The sequence below is a fragment of the Patagioenas fasciata genome, unplaced genomic scaffold, assembly GCF_037038585.1.
Source record: "Patagioenas fasciata isolate bPatFas1 unplaced genomic scaffold, bPatFas1.hap1 Unplaced_14, whole genome shotgun sequence".
Lineage (NCBI taxonomy): Eukaryota > Metazoa > Chordata > Aves > Columbiformes > Columbidae > Patagioenas > Patagioenas fasciata.
In genome coordinates, this window is record NW_027288555.1 from 598,126 (window position 1) to 613,547 (window position 15,422).

The 15,422-nt window shown below is 49.2% G+C and overlaps 1 pseudogene; it reads right to left on the minus strand.

The window, feature by feature from the left end:
• Positions 1 to 15,422, minus strand: part of LOC139826744 (dynein axonemal heavy chain 9-like) — a 70,388-nt pseudogene that overhangs the window by 49,901 nt on the left and 5,065 nt on the right.

Genomic DNA, 15,422 nt, shown 5'->3' on the forward strand with positions numbered 1-15,422 from the left:
GCTGAAGAACATCAAGGAATATTTAAAACCCACCCACACCACCTCCATAAAGATCTTGGCTTCAAAGACAAACACCTGAAAACCAGTGACAGCATCAAGTCAGGAAAACAAAGATCCCCCAAGTACCATTCTTAGCAGAGGATTCAAATTTGGGGACAAACATTCAAAAGCTCAGAGCAATCAGTTCAGTTTTAGCATCAAACATTAAGATATTAAGTGAGGTGCAACGAATCCCACTCCCACTTGTGGAATACACACATTACAGCCACGGTAAGTACACTGTGAATGGGCACAAGTGGATTGGTCAGCTCAGGTTTTCTACCACAGCATCTCCTACATCCAAAAGAATCTCGTTCCAACATTTCTGCTGGGCTGCACAGCCCCTGTCCCTCCCATGCAAACTTCTCATTTCAAGATATCACAGAAAGACTGTGGTGTGTAGCAAAGGATTCCTCCTCCTCTCTCATCACAAAATTCCTTCTGGCTTAGAAAGAGACATTCTCAGGCCCTGGGCTTGCAAATGTGCTGAAAGGTGGTTTAGAGAAGGAGAAGGAAATGGCCTCAAGTTGCACCAGGGGAGGTTCAGACTGGATATTAGGAAACATTTCTTCCCCAAAGGGCTGTCGGGCATTGGAACAGGCTGCGAGGGCAGTGGTGGAGTCATCATCCCTGGAGGGGTGGACAGACGTGGAGACGAGGTTCTCAGGGACACGGGGCAGTGCCAGGGTTGTGTTAATGGATGGACATGAGGGTCTCTTCCAACCAGAACAATTCTATGATTCTATAAGGTTTGGCTTTTTTTCATATAGTTACAGTCATGCCTGAGCCACCACTTACCTGTCGAGCAGCTGGATCATTTCTTCATACTTCTCTACCACCCTTCTTCCTTCAGCAGAGTCCAAGCAGCTGGTGGCACAACAGACAAGCTCAGCGTTACATTTAGCCCTGTGAGGCTGCAGTCTCTATTTACCCCTTCCCAAAACCACCCACCACCTTGCAGGCAGAGCCTGGCTGGGGATCTTACATTCCAACCCCACCATATCGCCCAAAACCATTTCACTGCACAAAAGCTCTCCAAGCCCCAGTGCGCCCTTTTGCGGGTGTTTGCATGGCAACTGGCAAATGAGAACCACGTCCTGGGGGAAGAACAAGGGCCCAGAGCTGCTGGAGGAACACTGGTCTCCGTAACATACTCAATGCTCCGGTGTTTGCACAGAGCAGGGCAACCTCTGCTCACCAGCCACCACTTTCTGAGGTCAAAGAGGCACAGAAAGAAGCAGAGTGTGGCTCCCGGCAGATGAAGCTCTTGGCGGTGCCCAATTCATGCCCCTCAAACCGAAGAGCAAAGGTGTCCCAGAGTGCGGGAGGCAGAGCCCTGGCCACGCTGCCAGGGCTGTACAGCCCAGGGAACAGCAGGCCAGAGGAATTCTTATCATGCTGTCTTTTCCCCACTGTTTCATCTACAATATCCAAGTTTTCCTCAAGATGGTTGTTGATTTTGGAGGACATATTGACAAAACTTGAATTAACTTAACCAAAAGCTGGAAAAAAGGAGCGCCTGAGCAGTCACCGCTGGGCAAGTGCTGAGAAACCTGCTGGAAGTAAACAAGTCCTCTGAGCAAATCCAAGTAAATCCCAGCAAAACCACTTTTGTTTCTCCTTTTTAATCCTTTTTCCCTTTCAACAGCATCATGTCACCACCGTTGCAGAGCATGTTATTAACTACTCTAAACAGAGGACAGAAGATCAGTGTGAAATGCAGATCTGGGTCCTTCATGGTGGACAAAAATTTGCCATTTAGGTTCAAATCAGACATGATAACTTGGGCTCTGTGCTGGGAACAGCCCAAGAGTTTGTTTCATTGCACCAATGTCTTTGCTGCTGCAGAATAACTGTGCACTTAAAGACACTTAATGGCAAGATACAGTGAGAGAAGGTTACAAACATGGTACAGTGACGGTCAAGTTATTTTGGTCAAGTACATTAAAAAAGTGGATCCATTTACACAGAATCCTGACCAGCACACGTGAAGCCATTCCTGTGAGCTACCAGGTGCAGTCCCTGGAACATCCTCAGTTGTCATAAGTCCAACACTGCCTTGCTTACAGAGCTCTTAAATGTTGTCTCATGTGGTGCCAGCTGTGAGTATGAGGCCATACTTCCCTGACACCATCCGTTATAACAAGCATTTGGGTGATAAATATACCAGCATTGGTTTCTTTCCTTGATCTTGGGAGATGGCTCCTTTGTTTAACGCTGAGAAAGTTTTCTTCTGCCCAACAAAATGCTCGTCTGCTCCCCAACATGCAAACCCAGCTCCATCGACCCATCTCAGCTGAGTCCAGCCCAGCACTTCTCTGCTATTCACAGTTTGGATGATGCCAGAACCAGGACTTGCAGCTGAGGAGGTCCTGGAGAACATGCTGAGTGGGATTGCAGCAGGAAAGGTTCTGATACCTCTTTCAATTGCAACCCGGGAACTATGTCTGAAAGCTGAATAGCCCACTGTGCCTCTTAATCGCTTCAAAACAAATCCAGTTAATGAGTTTCTTAAAAAAAATAATGATCACAAGGAAGCTGAAAAGCACCAGTGCAACCACTTCACACCTCTTTGACTAAGAATTATTTCAGCTATAACCATGGGATAATGTTCACCACAGAAAGAAAATCAGATTGATTACAGAGAAGATAGCAAGGTGGTCATAAAGCAACTTAGCTGGAACAGACACGCACAGATGTGGGATGTGCCTGAAGTGATCAAACGGCACCTGGATTCGCGCTCGCAGCTCCTGCGCCCAGCGCAGCGCTCCAGCCACCGGCGGCATGTTCTTGTGCACAGGGGGGGATCCTGGGGAGGGCACATTGGAACAGCATTTGACTGAACGCTGCACTTGTAACCCCAAAGATGCAACAACAGAACCTCATTTGCAGAAAACTGCTCTGATTTCCCAGCTTCCTTCCTTAAATCCAACATCTGCCACACTGATGTAGGTCTGTGACCAAGGCAAGTGCCTCTGGATCTTGAATAAGGAGCTGAGATCGAACGAGAAGCCCAGACTATGTCCAAACCTGAGCTGATGTGAGGTGTCCCTTGCCTGGGACACATTCCCCGCCCCTCACAAACACTGACATAGGGATTTCTGACCAGGAGTTACTTCTGTCCGTCTTATCTAACAGCCACAGAACAATAACCACAAATTCACAGCAAATGATTCTCTCCATGATTCTCTCCAGTCCAGGACTTGTCTCGTTCCAGTATGATCTTTCTGAGGCAAGTAAATAGGTTATTGTTCAAAATGACACACTTGAATCCTCATAATCTGATAGAAATCCACCCATTCCCCCCTGTGCCAACAGTCACGGGGAATAATAAACTTGGAAAAGGCTGATTAAACCCTTGGTTACAAAGTCCCACTCGCATACTTTGCATTTTAAGCATTGTAAGGGAAACAAAATAAATTCATTCTGAGGAGCACATGAGTGGGTTTGCAGGTCCCATGGGGTGTTGGAGGCAGCACACAAATGTGGAGAGAAACCTCCTGTCACAGCCTCGCTGGGAGAAAAGCCCAGCATGTGTCTCCATTCCCAGTCACATATCATGCATACACATTTGAAAAAGGGTATTTTTACTCCTAACCAATTATTTGCTTTAATACTAAGAACAGAGCTTTCCCAGGCATTTCCATTGCCACTAGGAGCTACAGAGGCTGAAAACATCTGCAATTTGTAAAGTTTTGGGTTCCTTAGAAAAATAAATCATTTCCCCCCCAAATTAATCTCAATCAAACTCCCTGTAAAACCCATTTTACTCAGCACGTTCTACCTACCGAGCTTCAGCTCTGCCTGGATGTGCCGGGAGTAGATCAGCCTGGCGTGGTCCAGGGCCCTGCTGAACATGCTGATGAGGACGGAGTATTTGCCAGCAGCATCTGCAGCGACTACCGGTCGCTCCAAAAGGCTCCCGAACATGTCCAGCAGCTGTTGGGGTGAACACGCAGGAAAAGAAGAGGGGAAAAATTTACAACCCCGACTCCTGCAGAGAGATCAGCTGGGACCTTCCTCCCCAGCCCAGAGGCTTCAATACTGTCCGCACCGATGGGCACTTTGGAAAAAGGAAATTTGCTCCCTTTGTTACGGGGCCTCTCAGACTTTCTCTGGGGTTGGACCACATTCCAACTGTTGTTCTTCAAATGCTTCAAGATTTTCTATTTTTTTCAAAAAACTTACAAAGATAAACACTGTCACTTGCTAAAGGCTTTTCTACAAATGCTTATATTGATTTTTTTAAAAAAATACCATTTATTATTTCTGCAAGATAGATTAATTGATAAATAAACCAGCTTTGTTTCTAGAAAACCTGTTTCCAAAACTGAAACAGATCCATGTATTAATAATATTAACAAATTGATACTAACAATATCAATTCTCACCAGGAAATCCTAGAAAAAGCATGATTTCCCCCAACTTGCAGAGAGAGACACAAATATATCTCCTGGCATCCAAAAGCTTTGTGAGGGACCCACCAGCCTGAGCATCCCAAACCAAGAGCAGCCCAAAAGCTACAAGTCCCACTGTCCCACCAGCAAACACCAGCCCCATGTGCCTGTGGCTCCAGCACCGCCTGGTCTCCTCAGCGTGATTCTCACCGAGCCGGGTGCCCTGATTTCCCTTTTAGGGAAGAGCAAGGGAGCGATAAACAAACCTTGAAGGCGTGGTCCAAGTTGGAGGCGTCATCAAAAGCCTGGATGAAAATGGTGCCCAGCCGACGGTCCATGTCTTCTACTTTCTGCTGGAAACCAAAGGCATCCTGCTCAAAGTCCTGCACAAAGGCAAAACACAAGCTGTGAGGCTGCAAGATGGCACTAGGAAGGTACCTGTAACTCCTCGATCCAGAGATGCCCTCTCTTATTCACCGTGAACTAAGCCACTCCTCTGGCCAATCTTCAGCCATCGCAACGTGGCAAAGTCCTCACGAAGCTTGAGAACATTTCTGTGCTGTCCCATGGCTGAGATGTTGGCCCTTTCTCTGGGAGGGACCCTTTGGTCCTGAGGGCTTTCCACAGCCCACATGGCACTATCTTCAGCCTACAGGCAAGATGGACTATTTCCACACCCTCTCCCCCACCACTTGGCCTGAAGACCACACCATCATCCAGAAAACCCACGGATGCACCTGCTGAGTCCCAAATCCAACCTACTTTCAAGTCAAAACAAGCCTGTGGTTCCATGGTGAGCTGGTTGTGAGTGAGGCAGTTTCAAAACACTCGCACAGGTTGCCCAGAGAGGCTGTGGAGTCTCCACACTTGGACATAGGTAATCTTGGAGATATTTCACCTGACCAGTCACAGTCCTGCTCTAGCTGAGCCTGCTTTGAGCAGGGAAGGTGGACTGGGTGATCTCCAGAGGTCCTTTTCAAACTCAACAGTACTGGGTTTCTGTAATTTCCATCATCTTCTTGCACTGCTTTTCTTGCTTCAATTGTAATAAATCCTTTGAACTTCAAGAGTAACATCTATATTTGTTTTCCTACACGTAAAAGAGTCCAAATCAAAGACTGAACTTGACAGTCCGTGACAGTCCTTCTGTTCTAGCTTGGACAAAACCACTAAAAATGAGGTCATGTGTCTCTTTTCCAAAGGACAAAGTGCAAGGAAATAGCTTTTACTATTGCTACTGCTGAGCTCCAGCAGATCCAGATGCCATGTTTTAGCTAAAAAAAACGGCTCCAGCAGTGGCAGAGGGTGCAAAACTAGAGCACTGAAAGAACAAACATGACTCAGAGTCACACAAATGGCCATGGGGTCACCAAACCCAAGCCACCTCCTGCAGAGCCACTGTCACCTCTCCTCTGTGCCTGCCCTGCTGAAGGAGGGGTGCTATGGAGCAAGCAGCTTTCCAGCAAGAAACACTGGGGACGTGCCACCCCCTGCAGAGATGTACTGGGAGCTGCAGGAAGCAAAGCACGAGCCACCCATCCCCACACCAGGCAGGTCCCAGAGGGCTGGGAATATTCCTTTAATTAAAGCACTACTGATAATAAAATAGAGCATCCTTGAATTCTGAGAGCCCCAGATGCCATGTGTTCATCTAGGCAGGAGCGAACACATCCCAGAGATGATCTGAGTTGGCCCTCATCAGGCAAACTACCTTGTTTTTCCAAAACTAAGACAGAGTCTTATATTAATTTTTGCTGCAAAAGATGCTTACTTTTTTACATGTATAGCTGCCTGGACCCTATTTAAATTGACTTTTTTATGAACTGTAACTAGGGCTAATTTTTTGAACAGGGTTCATATTTCAAGCATCCTGAAAAATCATGCTATAGCTTGTTTTTGGGGTAGGTCTTATTTTTGGGGAAACATGGTAAATACCAAGAGCAGGAAAGCAAAGAGATGTGGGTGTTGGTATAGCTCTTATACCTCAGCAAGCACCATGTACAGCAAAAGCTTGTGCATAACTCATGGAAATCCCAGTTTCCCAGCTGCACTGATCTAAGGTGCTGATCTAGCAAGATATGTTAGATATAGACGTGCAAGAAGTCCCAAATCTCTGCAGGAAAGGCCAGCGGCTCCCTGTTCCCTCCAGTACCAGATCAGATCATAATGAAAGGAGGAAAGAGCTGGGAAGAAGATAGCAGGAAACTGCTGCTTTGGAAACATGCACATGTTCCTGATGTTCCCGCAAACTGGTCCCACCTACCGTGTTGGTCAGGTCAAGACAGTCATAGGTTCGCTCTGAAAACACCTTGTATGCCTCCTGGAATTCCTCATACATGTCCAGGACCTGCTGGCCCAGGGTCTTCCCTTTAATCCCACTGAATTCAATTTTCTCCAGCTTCATCAAGTCCAAGGAAGTTGCCAGGAGATCCTTCAAAGTCAACGGAGGGAGACACAGGTCATGATGTTGACAAAAGAAGATGACAACAGCTGTCACGACAGAGTTGCACTTGCTGAGGGACCTTCCCAAGCACAGCGCTGGTGCTCAGGCTGGGTGGCAGGGATGGGAAGGGGGGAGCCTGATCTGCCTGTCCTGAGCATCAGTGGCTGCTCATAACACGTCCCTGCCCAGTGAGACCTGCTGCAGCCACTAGAAATACCATGACAACTGTAAAATCGCTTTTAAGTGTATTTAAAGGACAGATCCAAAGCAGGATATGAGACTCTTATATGTCATCCAGCATAGCTAAGAATCCCAATTTTATAGGTATTAACCAAGGACAGATTTCTAATATTTACAGGTACCCAAACTGTCCAAAGCTCCTGCGCAGTCAAACCTCCACGTGTCCAAGTGGCTGTTGCAGCACCTGCCCCGCTGGCCCTCTCTGCTGAGGTGGCACACGGGTCCTTCCCTTCCCTTCCCATCCTCTGCAGCCTGGCAGTGTCACCTCTTGGGAAAATGTCCCGCTCCCCCAGTGGTGGTGGCAGCACTGGGCAGCTCTGCTGCCATCCCACCTCATCTGTCTCCCTAGGTAGGGCCAAGTAAGGGCTGGTTGAACATCCATTGTCTCAGAGGACCAGGAGAAATGTGCACAGGAATGTACTGGTGGCCACTCTCTGCTTGCACTTGTCCTGGGGCCACCCGAGCAGGGCAGCAGGTTTTACCACAGACACGTAATATGAAACAGGGCAACGAACCAAAGGAAAGGGATCCTTCCCTCTTCACGTGCTCATGGGCTACCCATGCACCAGTGTAACTGCAGCTTTTATGAAAATTCGAAAACAAATGCACATATGCATTCATATTCACTTCGACACACCAGCACATCCGCTTGAACAAATACCTAGTAAGGCAAAAAAATAATGTGGAAATACCAGTTGTCCCTTGCTTTGTCTTGCAAGGTTGCTTGAAATGAAGTGATGAGGGGAAATTGAGACGGAGAGGGATGCAGCAGTTTTCCTCATTAACAGGCTGGTGTGCACTATGCTTTTAATTATTGTTTTACAGCTCACTCCGCAGGCTCTCCCTCTGACTCCAGATACTGCAGCTTCTACTGTCCCTGGAGTGTGGGACAGCCACGGAAGGAGGAAACAGACACTGGTCAAAACGCACAGTGCCCCAGCTCAAAACCTCCCCACTGGCTTTTGTCTGCAGCCCATATCCACAGTGTGCCCATGGCATCCATGGAATCCCAGCAGTCAGTGCCCCAGAGCCTTTACAGGGTCCCAGTAAACCTGTCACCAACACTGTCCTCATGATAACCTGCAGTTATTCCTGTGTCTATTTATATTCCTCTCTACACTGACCAGCATAATTTGGTTTATTTCACATCAAACCCTACTGGAAACCATCATTATGAATACTTTTAAAATAGGCACCAGTCATGACAGTTTTCAACATAGTTAATTAAGGAACACATAAAAGTATATGGCACATTTAAAGCAGTAAAACTGCAAACACCAGCAACCTGTACACTGGCCATCCAACCCTACACACTGAGAACGCAGCAACAATCAACAAAGAAATTCATTTGGGATGTGTGTGGAGAGCAGATGAATGTGTGTGGTTAGCCACGTGAGAGATAACAGGTACATGCAAGGTCTGTACAAGAGGTACATACAGTATCTGTATAAGAGGTATATACAGTGTCTGTATAACAGGTACATATGGTGTCTGTATGTCTGTGGTCTCCAGACACAGCCATGTGGTAAGGAGAGCATAGGGAGCTCCCACATTCACACTCAGACCTGCTCTCTGCAGAACATCTCCTGTGGCTCAAGGAGCCCTTGGCCACACTGGCAGCTCAGGGATGACACCCCAATGTCCCTGCCTCAGGTGACAGATCTGGCAAACAGGGACACCCCTGAGCCACAGCACCCCAGTTTGATGGACTATGAGGATGCGAAGGGACAACCTGGTGAGGAACGTGTCCCTGCTCCTCCCCAGGCCCACGTGGCACAGCCAAGGGGATCCTGCCATCTGGCCTCTCCAAGACAGGCAGGACCCAGCTCTAGGGTGTCATAGAATCATAGAACCATTTCAGTTGCAAGAGACCCTTAAGATCATTGAGTCCAACCATAACCTAAATCTGTCTCTGATGGCACCAGGAGACCTGGGAGATTACATTGCTTTATTTACAGCTGTGCAAACCACACCTCCAGTAATCCTCCTTTTCTTGCCCCAACAGGAGCAAGGAGTCCAACGGGACTCCTGAGAGCAAAAAACACACCTATCAACCTGACCAGCTTACACATGCACTGAGCAGGACATAGTAAAACACAGTCTTAGACTCGCTGTAACAGGAGACCTAACAGCAAAAGAGTGGCCCCATTCCCTGGTATCAGGTGAAGCTATAGAAAGGAAAGATGCCAGCAAGTGATCTCCTGGCTACAGAGTTCTCCTGACGGTTTGCAATGTTTTTCAAGACCAGAGTCTCACCTCCACCATCTCCAGTCTCTTCAGGAAGGTGTCCAGCCTCGCAAACACCATCGTGGAGCTGAAGTCCCACTCCCTCACTTCTTGGCCTGGTTCATAATACATGTGCAGTTTTTCCCTTCTCTCCTCAAATGCCTCTTTGAACATGTTCAGGATACCGAGCACCATTCGCACCTTGCCCAGGCTCTCCTCCATGTCCCCTTTCAGAAGGTCTTCTGGAGACAGGTACACCAGGGCCTGGAAGAGCAAAATCACACCTGAGAGGTCACTTCTGCCATCATGGAAAACAAGGACTTCTTGTGTTGAACACATTTGAACCTGTTTATTAAGTTAAATGTTGCCTAAAGAATCACTTTTCCAGGGAAGGACAATAGGAAGAAGGGGAGAGGGGACACAGGGGACTGCAAACACAGGCATCACAGCCACAGACCTGCTCAATGAGAAGGTTGCAGATCTCCTGGAGCAGCACCACTATCCGCACGGGCATGTTGTAGTGCTTGGAGGTGACCCAGATCAAACACACCACGTGGAGCAGGGGGAGCAGGAAAGGCTTCACCTCGCTGAACTCAACCCTCTCTACGTCTTCCAAGCGGCGCTTGAGGGGTGTCAGGTGCAGGTGAACGTCCTGAGCTTCAGTCAAAGCTGTGTTGAGAGACGTGAGAAGCGGTAAGAACCACCCAGCTGCGGTGTGCTGGGTTCCCAGCTGGGTGCTGGCCTCACCACATGGAAAAGTGCCTGGGAAAAGAAACTGTCCTGACAAGCACTGAGCACCCTCAGCCACCTGTGTGCTGCAGGTCACTCACTCGTGAACATCACTCACCTGCGGCAGTAACCAGAACAGAAATAAGCTGATGTGATGGCAGGGGACAGGGAGCTGGGACAGGGCTTCGTGGAGAGCCTGAGTCCACAACTGCTAAAAAGTCACACGGAATTTGCCCAACAGCACCAAAAATACAGTGCTGCCATGGCTGTGAGCCATGGCCTTGCTGTACAGCACGACAGGCTGTACAGCCTTGGCCTGAGCCCTTTTTAGCTCAGTTTTGGCTCAAGCAACTCCTTGTCCAGTGGGCAGATGACGACGGCCCCACCAGTCCTGACTGTAATAGAAAACCTGTCAACAGTAAAGCAACTGATGTCTGACTCGTCGAAAGCTTTAGCTTAGCTCTGTACAGCTGTGTGGTTTTACCCTGAAGAATTACCCCAGAGCGCAAGCATTAATAAAACCAGATCGTTGTGCAATTAAACCTGTGGACCAACAAGAAGTGACAGAAGTGCTTGAATGCATGCAAAAATAACCCCTAAGGCCCAAGACCAAGGAAGAAGAGACTCCCACTATCAGCATCACCCTCCCAGCAAATCCACCAACAGCAGCCACACCAGTACAATGCCAGGGAAAGGGGCAGAGACTTAAAAGCAGGTGCACACAAATCTGAACTGCGCTGTAATGGAAATTAACAATTATAGTCCAAATTATCCAATTAGGGTTAGTATCACTGTAGCCGGATTAAAACCAAATATTTGTTGTATTTTGATTAAACCCTTAAAGTATTAATTAGTTTAACAATGAACCCTTGGCTCCTTATATAAGGGGTGTTTCTCCAGCCCATTTAAACTGCACAATGCAGAGTGTGACACAGATCCTTAAGAGATTCAATGTTTGCACGTGAAGTGGTGAAGAACAGTGTTTTCTGCCAGCACGTGCACAGCTAACACAGTCTAGATGGTTTCATTGTGCCAGAGAGCAGCTGGGTTGGACATGGATGTCCAGCTGTGTTGGTCTGCAGGGACAGACCAGCAGGACTACACTGTTTTTCACTACAGACAGGGATTTGCAATATTTCCTTGGGCTGCGCTCAACTCCCCTAAGCAAAGCAAAGCAAGGAAATTCGGGCTGCAGTGGCCAAAGCCTGAGAAGCAGCGCTCTAACAAAGCAGTCTTAGGTACAAGATCTGTCCTCTTAGTCTGAACTCCCATTCCTGCATAATAACACCAGAGGAGCTGGTGGAAGTTGAGGTGAGTCCTGTTAGAGTAATGCAAACACTTTATTACAGCAGAATAAATTCCCAAACCCATTCACCCTGAACTTTGGCAAGAGTCTGGCTCAACAGACCAGCGATGGAGCTTGTCCCAGCCTGGAAACAAAAGCCTAGACTCAAGCACAAGCAGCCCAGTCTCAATTCACAAACTAGAAAGATTTGGCTTGAAATCAGTCACACCAGGCCATGAAGAAAGGCCAGAAGCCAGCACTGTGGTAAAGTTGCCCCAGCATCTCACCTGCCTCAACATCCATTAGCATGGTTTTGAAGGCTGGGATGTAGCTGCTCTCAACTCTCTCCAGCAGCTCCATCATGTTCCTGACCTTCCTCGTTGTCAGCTGGTTGTAAATGCATTCCAGGTCATCACACCTACAGCAACCGAGACACAGAATCACAGAATCAGTTGGTTGGAAGAGACCCTCAAGATCATCGAGTCCAACCATAACCTAACCCCTGGCACTGCCCCATGTCCCTGAGAATGTCATCTCTGTGACTGTTCAACCCCTCCAGGGATGGTGACTCCACCACTGCCCTGGGCAGCCTGTTCCAATGCTTCACAACCCCTTCTGGGAAGAAATGTTTCCTAATATCCAACCTCAGCCTCCCCTGGCGCAACTTGAGGCCGTTTCCTCTCATCCTGGCGCTTGTTCCTGGGGAGCAGAGCCCGACCCCCCCTGGCTCCAAGCTCCTTTCAGGCAGTGCAGAGATCAGAAGGTCTCCCCTCAGCTCCTGTTCTCCAGCTGAACCCCCCAGGTCCCTCAGCCACTCCCATCACACTTGTGCTCCAGCCCCTCACCAGCTCTATTCCCTTCTCTCAACTCACTCCACTACCTCAAGGTCTTTCTTGGCCTGGGGGGCCCAAAACTGATTTGAGGTTTGGCTTCCCCAGCGCTGAGTACAGTGGGACAGTCATTGCCCTGGGCCTGCTGGCCACACTGTTCTTGATGCACACCAGGATGCTGGTGGCCATGTTACCCACCTACACTGGGCCATCAGCTGTCCCCCAACATCATCTGTTTCCCCTGGGCCTGATTCAGGGCTTCCTCCAGCTACACATGGACTGTGGAAATGGGAGAAAGCTGCATGAGGCACAGACAAACCCTACAGGACAGAAAGTGCTGAGTTCAGCATGACAGCAGCTCTGCTACTGACAGAACATCGCTGAAAAAAAGCCATCGTGTTTCTGCAGGCATTAGCAACAGCTCTCCAGCCAGCAGGGCTTTGCCCCGAGTCAGCCTGAACCAGTACAGCACAAAGGTTTTCAAAGGGCAGGAGGAAATACCACTCCCAGGCTCCTGAGCATCTAAAGCCCCTCTGGCCCTGACAGATGAACAGCAGCCAGCTGAGATGCACCATTTCCAGACAGCCCCCAGCAGGTGTCCATCAGCAATTACTCCTGTGGATGGCTCCTAGTGAACAGTGACGAAAGAGTGCCCAGAGCGGGTGTGGAGTCTCCTTCTCTGAGACATTCGAACCCGCCTGGACCCACCTGTGTGATCTGCTCTGTGACCCTGCGTGAGCAGGGCTTGGACTGGGGGATCTGCAGAGGTCCCTTCAGCCCAACCAGCCTGGGATCCTGTAAAGGGCATTTCTGAAAAAAGTCCCTTGAGGTGTAGCCCCTGTGGTGGGGCTAAGTTAAAACACAGCCAGCTGCCCAGTGACCTCCCAGGCACTTTGCAGATCATGATGATTTTCTGTGCGGGAGCAATTTTCCTTAGTTGAAGCCTACATGAACCCCAAGTGGCCTGTTCTTCTCAACTCATGGAATTAGCAGCTCCACCACCAGCACTCTCCCTCTACACAAAACCAGCACCACAGGGCACCGTGCACTGGCCAGGCTGCTCTGGGTACCTGTTCTTCCAGAACTCCAGCTCCACCTTCGGGTTCGGATTGCTGCCTTGCAGGAGAGGCTCTGAAGACTCTTTCTTCAGTGCCTCCTGGATCTGGTGGCTCCAGTCTATGATGGCCGACTCCATGGCATACACCAGAGATTTATCTATCCGTTCCATGCTGTAGTAAACAGAGTACGTGATTAACTTTGTTGATGTGCATTGCTCAGTTGGATCTACTTCCAATGGCCGTGTGGGCAGCTGGATTTTACAGGGTTTCACATTTCAAAACCACAAAACAATCAAACCCCATAAGATTTTGTCACTGGTTTAATATAGGAATTACACTCTGGAGAAAACGGCTGAATGTCTGCAGCAGTGTGGGCAACAACACTGTTCATAAAGTGAATGGTGGAAATGAAGAGCCAGTCGCCACCTCTCTGCACAGCCAGTCATTGTCACATCAGATCCATTCAGGTTCAGGATCTGACCTGGAGACTCACACATCCAGCAAGATTCTCTCTCCCCATACCATTCGCCCTCAAAATATTCTACATCCCTGCAGTCATTAACTCACTTAATTCAGCAAGAAACACCACCAAGTGGGCTGGGAAGCTGAGGACAGGTCACCCCACTGCCTTGGAAGCAGTAACTTCTCACAAAATCCCACCCGCACCACGTCCTGTCTGAGGAGTGATTCATTCCACTGCACCCACACATCTCCTGGGGTTCCACAGGGGCACGCACGCAGCCCAGACACGATGACAACTTGATGTACAAACGCATCTGCTTCTCTGGACCTTCCAGAACCTGTTATTTTGGGGTGGTACTCACGATTTCTCATTTTCCAGATCAATGTCCTCAATTCCCTCTGAGCCAGCTGGGAGAGGCAGCAAGGTCTTGCCGTCTACTTGGCCAACAACTGTGAAAATGGTACTTTTGAGGTTGTGGACATGAGGCACGGTGTCTTGTGACACCACTTGTGGCCAGCCCTGATGGTTCTTCTTGTTCGTTAGGATGGGCACGATCACCTACAGCGGGAGTCACGGAAGACCAATGGAGAAAAAAGTGCAGCAGGAGACGGACAGGCCACCAGGCTCTGAGGTCTGTGCTTGGCCAAGCCTGGAGACCCATATTCATTGCTGTCTCAAGCAGTTCCCATGTGAAATAGAGGCAGCTGATGATGAATGGGCATCTCTACAGGCCCACTTTATACAGCAGAACACCCTTTTCCCCAAATCCAAGCAGCCAAGGAGGGTGGAAGCCAGTAGGCAAAGTGAGCAGCCCCATCCCCAGGCTCTCCCAGCCTTTCAAGCCCGCAACTGGAGATGGCCCCATGGGCTGCTGTCCCTTGCCCTCACAACTGTCCCCGGTGCTTGGTCCCCATGTCCCTGCCCATGGGCACAGCCGTCAGGCTGCCCTTTGAGCCTGCCAGGGCTGGGCTGAGCTCAGTGTGCTGCAAGGGAAGGTCTGCTGGTACCCCCTGGGATACACTGGTGGTGAGGGTCCCCCAGGTCCCAGCTGCAGCCCACCAAACAGGAGCTTTGCCTTTATCAGCACTTTTACTGACCCGGCAGCATGGGGTTGTGGGGCTGGTCGGGGTTTGCCCAGATTTGAGCTGCTTTTGGCTTGTTTGAGCTGTGACAGCAACACCGTGTCTGTCACCTATCCTGGCTGGCTCTGCACTGGGACCAGCCTGTGGCAACAGCCTAACAAAGCCAGGTTGTCCCTAGTGACAAACAACAGCCCTTTGTGTTACTGGACTCAGGGTGGGGGTAGGGGAGGGGGGGGAGGTGACTAAAGGCATAAAAATAGCTGCAAATGGACATAAAATTGAAACGGAATAAAGCAGCTCAGCACCTCCATGGTGCTGTCCCAGGATGCTGAAGACTCTTTGGAACTGTGGCTGGCTCTGTAGACCCGAAGAAGACCCGACCAGCCACCTTCGTGCCCAGGGAGCCGTGGGAAGGGGGAGCACAACCCCAGGGAACACACGGGCAGGTGCTGACGAGTTCACCTTCAGCAGTTTTAGCTGCATTATTAGCAAGATGTGTCTCTATTACTTAAAGCATGTGGACTGCTAATGCCAGTGATGTTGTAACCAGGCAAATGATAGCCGTTCATTTTCTTTCTGACTGTTAAAATGATAACTGGACTCAGGATGAAGCCCCAGCCCACAGAGCAG